The sequence below is a fragment of the Octodon degus genome, unplaced genomic scaffold, assembly GCF_000260255.1.
Source record: "Octodon degus isolate 3935 unplaced genomic scaffold, OctDeg1.0 scaffold00291, whole genome shotgun sequence".
Lineage (NCBI taxonomy): Eukaryota > Metazoa > Chordata > Mammalia > Rodentia > Octodontidae > Octodon > Octodon degus.
Window position 1 is genome coordinate 2,045,068 of NW_004524867.1, and position 6,809 is coordinate 2,051,876.

The 6,809-nt window shown below is 48.0% G+C and overlaps 1 protein-coding gene across 1 annotated transcript in view; it reads right to left on the reverse strand.

Annotated features, from left to right (window-relative positions):
• The window catches only part of Sts (steroid sulfatase), a 228,678-nt gene that overhangs the window by 183,218 nt on the left and 38,651 nt on the right, over positions 1-6,809 (reverse strand). The window contains exon 2 of the mRNA XM_004647186.2: positions 4,007-4,132. The gene's annotated coding sequence lies outside the window, so the exon portion shown is untranslated. The remainder of the gene's footprint in view (positions 1-4,006; positions 4,133-6,809) is intronic.

Here is a 6,809-nt window from a genome sequence, read left to right on the forward strand (position 1 = left end):
TTAATGAATAGAGGGATTTGTTCTAATGGTGTTTGTAAATAGGGTATCATGTCCGCATCTTGTACAGCAATTAACCACTAGGAAGAATGTATGCAGTGTATTAATTATTGAAACTGTCCTACCTATTTGGTTTGAAACTGTCTCATTGCTATTTGTTTCTCAATAAAATTATGGGAAAAAAAGAAAAAGTAAATAAATAAATAAATAAAAAGAATAAATGATGCAAATCACAACGGCAACTAGATCTGCTAAGTCACTCCGTGTTAGCCCTGGGCATATGAATGGTAGCTCTAGGCCTGCGTGGAACGAATGTTTTTCACAAAAGTATTCTCCGCTCAGAGCTCTGAGGTCCATGTCTTTTCTGGAGCCTACAGTTCTCATTCTAACTAAGCTCCCACGAAGGCGAAGTCCACCGACAAGGGTATTGGGGAGGGTAGCAGAGCTCTGCAGCCGTGGCGACAGCACCCCGGGCTGTTTGGGTTGGCGCCTGCTGTCCCACGAACAGTGGCTACAGAACAGCTTCCCTCCCCTCAACCCACTGCGAGCCCGTCGCAGCCCACAGTCGGAGCAGCAGGAAGGTCGCCAGGTCTCTCCAGATTCTGTCTAGAGAACAGACTCCTCCTGAGGAAGGAAGCACTACTGTCTTCTGTGTTCAGTCCCAAAATCTACCGCTAGGCCTCACTTGCTTCACTGTACATTAACATGTCAATGTGCACCCCTTTTCCTACAAGTGAGCCCAGGTTATGCCCCTCTATGGAAGAGTGGTACCCCACCGGGTATACGCACCGCATTCTCTTTACCCGCGCACATATGGATGGGCAAACGGGCCGCTGGCAAGATTTAGCTCCTATCAGCGAGAGTGCGCATGGATCCCTGTAACATGATGCTCTTTTCTTCTTTTAATAATTTTATTGAGAAACAAAGAGCAATGAGACAGTTTCAAAACCGATTAGTAGGACAGTTGCAATCATTAATACATTGCATATTGTCGTCTTCGTAGTGGTTATTCATAGTACAAGATGCAGACATGATATCCTGTCCAAACACTTTTAGTACAAATCTCTCTATTCATTGAATTAAGAGAAAGTAGCTGTATATCTATCCTATTTTGAATACACAGATACAGAATGGTCCTTCATTTGTATCCCCTTTTTTGTTTAGTTTCGTCAGAGATGGGTATTCCATTGCTATTTAAATATTGTAGGTGCGTGAATTCAGCAAAATAATCCAATACAGTCCAGTAGTCCATAATAGTAGTGGGCTATCCACAGGACTGGCAATGTCAGAAGTTGTTGGCTTGAGCCTTTTACAGCTCAGTATATTAATTTGGCTTTACTTTTTATACTTTGTTTTTATACTTTTCTGCTGGATAGTTAAGACCAAGATAAAGCAAGAGCTATATAGCAAGAAACATAACTTTTGTATTTTATTGAGAAACAAAGAGCAATGAGACAGTTTCAAAACCGATTACTTGGTTTTGAAGGTCAGTCGAATCCCCTCAGGACTTAGGGGCAAACACGTAGCCCAGGAACTGCAGGGTCAGACACGTGGTCTTAGGTTTTGGAGGAATCTCGGTAGTGACCTCCTCAGCGGTTGCAGTCACGCAGAAGGCTTTCCCACGTGCTGGCCAGCACGCCTAGCTTCCACCAGCGTCAGGCTTACGTATCTCCCTGGTGCGCTTATGTGGAAAACCCCCAGTATACATAAGGAGCCAAATGAAAGCCAGAGAGAAGGAAATAGGCGAATGGCTATTTGGGAAGTGGACTGAGAGGTAGAAGGCAGGGAGGGCAACGGGATTAAATGAGAAAGTAAGGAGTGTTACATGCCTGAAGCACAGCATGACTACAAACACCGACAGGCCAAGTACAGCAAATGCGCACTGATACAACACGAAACAACAACAACAAAAACTTCCACACCACCACCACTGCCCCTCGTGAGAGATCACTCGGGTGCTCCACCCACTGCTCCCCAAACAAAGGCGCTGCCTTAGTTCCCAGAACAGTCCCAGGAGACGGTCGCCGTTTTTCGTCCGAATTTTTAGCCAAGAAGCTCGCTGAAGTACAGAGAGCGGAAACAGCTTGTTGACAACGCGGAGTTGGAAGAGGTGAGCTGGAGCCCGCGAGCCCAGATGACACACACCAATGGTCCCATCTTCCAGGGCCTCTGCACATGGATCCGAACCAGGTGCCTCGCCTGAGCCCACTGCCTCCCTGCCCTCGCCTCTGAGCCTGCCAGGACCCCTCTGAAGGGCCGCAGCTGCCCCCCTGATGTCATAATGGCATGACGTCACAGGGGTAGGCTTTGTCCTAGAGGGGCAGGAGCGGGAGTAACAGGGATCTTGACCACGGGATATTTATTATTCATCTTTATAGATACACTTTATTATTCATTATTTATGTTTTGTATTTTAAGGAAGGGTCTAGAGGGTGTTCAGGTTCTCACTACTAGACTGGACTAGTAGTGACCCACCTGTGTTTAGCCTCCCAAGAGCTGGGATTATAGGCGCACGCCATCACACCCAGTCTCAATCGCTGTCTCAGCGCACCCCGGGTCCGGGGCCAGCACCATAGGCCTGGGGATCGAATCCCTGGCCCCTGGCGCTTTAATCCGCTGAGCTACTTGGCCGGCCCTACAGCTGCGCTTTTAATACTTTTTTTTCCCCCTTTGTATTCAGGACAGGGTCTACAGGGTCTCACTATACAGATCGGACTCATAGTGATTCTCCTGTTTTCAGCCTCCCAAGAGCCAGGATCACAGGTGCATGCCACCATACCCAGTCCCAATCCCTGGCTCAGTGTGAACCTGGGGGGGGGGGACCAGCACGGCACACCGGGGATCGAACCCCACTCCCTGTACCTGCCTAAGGAGCCGCTCTGATCTACTGAGCTATCAGGCTGGGCCCTATAGATGCACTTTTAAATGGTCAGTGCTAGGGACGACTTCCCCGGGGCTGGCCCTGTGCTCCACTCTGGAGCTCCACCTTGAGGCCAGGGGGTGCTAGGGACTTGTCCTAGGAGGAGTGGACCTTGCACATACCCACTTCCACCAGAGGAGGCGTTCCCTCTGCAGGGATGAGGGGCACAGTCCTTCGCAAGGTAGGAAAGCAGCTGGTAGACCCCACCCATACCACGGGCCTCTGCGCTCCAGCCATGCCGCTCTGCTCGTTCACCCAGAACTCGCTCAAAGGCCCAAGAGACGGACCATTTCTCAAGACTTAGCACACGTTGTGCCATTTAGGTTTGGGCCTGGAGACGACTTCCAAACGCTCCCTGCACTGCATGCTTGACTTCCCACCCAGCTGTGCTCAGAAAGGGGTGTGTGTTGAGGGGTGGGGGTGCTTGGATCGCCAGGGCTCTGGTCTCACCTACGGATTAATGTGCGGATGGGTTCTTAACTAGAAGGGCTGCTGGGAGGTGGCGTTCCCTTTAGCAGGCAGGGCTAACTGGAGACAGTAGCTTATTGACACCATGTCCTGGAAAGGCCAACTTGCTACCTGGCTCCTCCCTCTGTTCTTGCTTTTCTATGGATATCAGCTCTATTCTATCCCGTGGTGCCCCCCATAGCGTCTTCCCTCAACATACATCCCAAAACAATGGACTACGGAATGAAATCTTTGGAACTCTTAATTGAAAGAAAATATTTCTATTTTTAGTTCATGCTCTCAGGTATTCTGTCCCAGCGATGGAGAGCGCATGCACTTGCCATATGCTTCTGTTTCTTACATGGTGGCTGCCCTTCCCAGTGCACACCTGTATAGCTTGTCTCTTATAAATTGGTATTTGCTTCAGTGACACTTTAGCCAATGGGATTTTTCATTGTGAAGCCCTCTGGGCAAAAGGGATGGGTAGGAGAGCTCCACGTTTCATGTCTGTAAATATCAGAACATTTGGAATTCAGTTCCAATGCTATTTGATAGAGATGACACAGGTCAGGTTCAGGTGAGTGAAACACTTCCTGAAGAGCCACACTGTGTTCCGAGTGCAGGGCATGCATTCACACTTACCCTGAGGTCAGCTTAAGACGGTCGCCAGCTGTTGCTGCGCAGAGGGCCTTCACTGATGGAGATCAGCATGTGCAGGCGTAGAAGTGGTGCTCTCAGCAGAGGAGAATCAGGGACGATGGCCTCACCCTGCAAATGCAGCCAAGAAGATAAGAATTGGGTGGAGAACCACACGGACATGGATTTGCATGGAATAAGCTCTTTCTTACTTTGGGAGGTTCTCCGTCAGGAAAAACTTCCTTGCACTCTCTACTTAATGCAGAGAGTTAGGTCTCAGCTTTCTGTCACCCAATCTGAGGAGCTCCCCACAATTACACCACATGAAACAGGTTCTCAGTGAGGTTTCATATCACAGCATCATTTTTCCCCTTGATAGCTGTCATGGTTTGGGGTTTTGCAAGGGAAACAACATAATACAGGACACATTTTATAAGGAATCATGCAAAGAGTCATATACAAGAAGTGCAGGCAATCTGTCCACACGCTAAAGACCAAAGTATCCGAATGAGGGCCTGGCTCCTAATATTCTGCACGAGTGCAGCTGAAGACCTAGAGCTCATGACAATGCCTCCCACAAGTCCAACTGGGGGCCTGGAGCCCATGACAAAGTCCCCTCCAGGTCGCCTTCATGGATCTGTGCTCAAAAGGCCTGAAGGTCAGTGGCAAAAGCTTGAAAGTCTATGCCAGCGGGATGAAGGACATGTGCTAGCAGGCTGAGAGATCTGCACTGGAGCCAGGAAGCAGTGCTCAAGGTAAACACCAGAGCGCCCCTAAATGTTCCATAGCCAGGCTCAGGGACCACGAGGTCCCGAGCTCCTCCCCTGACAAAAAGAGCCAAGTTCACCAAAGCCAGCATGACAAGGTCACCCAGCTAAAGAGCCCAGAGAACCAATGGCTTCCAACAGCTCCAACAGCTTCTCCAAACAGCATCCCTAACAGCATCTGTCTGTCTCCTGTTTGGCCCTTATGCTGCTGACAATGACCCTCAGGTAGGTCGCCCACACCCAGCCCCACACCAGTCTAATTCAGCTCGGTGTAACAAGTTGACCACCGGTTAGAAATCCACTACAATAGTCTCTCTCTCTCTCTCTCTCTCTCTCTCTCTCTCTCTCTCTCTCCCCTCTTTTCCTCTCTCCCCTCCCTCCCTCTTCCCCTCTCTCCCTCTCTCCCTCTCTCTCTCCCTTTCCCTCTCATACACATATTTACAAGCAGGCCATTTATGCTTATATTATTGGTCTCTATTTGTTAACTTGACATATGATATCATGCCTTGTTTTCTTGTCTTTGTGTTTCTGTACATGCATATAGTGCTCTGTATATTATATAGGCTTTCTTATGAGCAGCATTTTCATTCCTCTTCGGCAGCGCTGGTGACAGAACCCAGCCCCTCCTGCACGCTAAGGCGGTACCCTATGGCTGGCCTACTTTATAGACTCCCACGAGGTTCTAGGAGCAAGAGCTCAAGACGGAAGTTCATTTCTTATGCACATGGAGGGCCTGGATTGCCACAGGACTCAGGACCACGCTAGCCTGGTGCTCTACCACCAAGCCACACTCTAGTGGCAGTGGCTATTTTCTGAATAGACTTGGAGTCCCAAGTTAGTGCTCACGAAACAAATCTATCCACCACTTGTTCTTATAATTCAGCAGTGCTTCTTGCTCAAACATTTGAAAAAGAGTATTTTTGATGCAGGCAAATAATATGAAACTCGAATAAGCAACGTGCACATTCACTTCCACCTGATTCAGAGGCATTTGGGGGCCACCAAGTCAAAAGCAATCAGACGCATGACATAGATCACTTGGCCCCAAAATACGAAAATTAGTGACTATCTTCCCTTTACAGAAAGAGTTTTCCAACCTGTGATACACAGAGCACTCCATATAAATTGAAAGTAAGTTCAGAAGGAAGCCAAGAAGCTACTTTTCAACTTATGGAAGACATTTCTGTGTTAGTTGCTGACATTTATCTCAAAAACTAGTGTCTGTCTTCCACAAGGCATTAATACATGAAACTACTGTTCAGGTAATAAAATGTGAAATGAAATCCTACTTGGCAAAATATATCCATAACAGACCACCAGGTTAGACAACAGGGACTACTGTATAGATTTTTGTAGCTGTAGATCTTGCTGTACGGAAGTAAGTTTCCATCAACACTCAGGTTCGCTCGTTATCTGGGAAATGTCATCCAGCCTCCCGCCCCCCAGTGATGACACTGGGAACTATACGCAATCTGCCATGTGGCTGTGCAGGTTAGAGCCCTTGTAAAGTCAAAACCCTACGTATCGATCTTGATCCTCAGCCTCTCTCTAGAGGAGTGACAACACCCCTGGACAAGGTCATTCCTCTCTCCCCAGTCACCAGGAGCGCTCTTGGCAGGCCTCAGATTGCACGGCTGTGGGTCTGATCTGAACACTGGGATCACCATGTGTACACCATCGGATCTTTTGGTTTTTTTCCCCACCCTTGGACTTGCAGAGGCTGCAAGATGTTGCCTTGACCCTGGCTTTTGAGAGGCTTAGCCTCCTATCAACCACTGAGGAATGAAGAAAAGCAAAACTGTCTAAACCAGTCCCAGTGGAACTGCATGCAGAGTCTGTATTCATTCATTTATTTTTTTTTTTTACTGAAATAATTCAAATATTTTATGTATAGATGAACAGAACTGTCTGAGAGGTCAAAATATACAAGGCATGTGACACACAATCACTGGTGTTAAGTCATTTCCAGTATCGATAAAATTTTAAAATGTGGGGCCGGGGAGATGGCTCAGTGGAATAAGTGCTTCTCTGGCAAGCGCAAG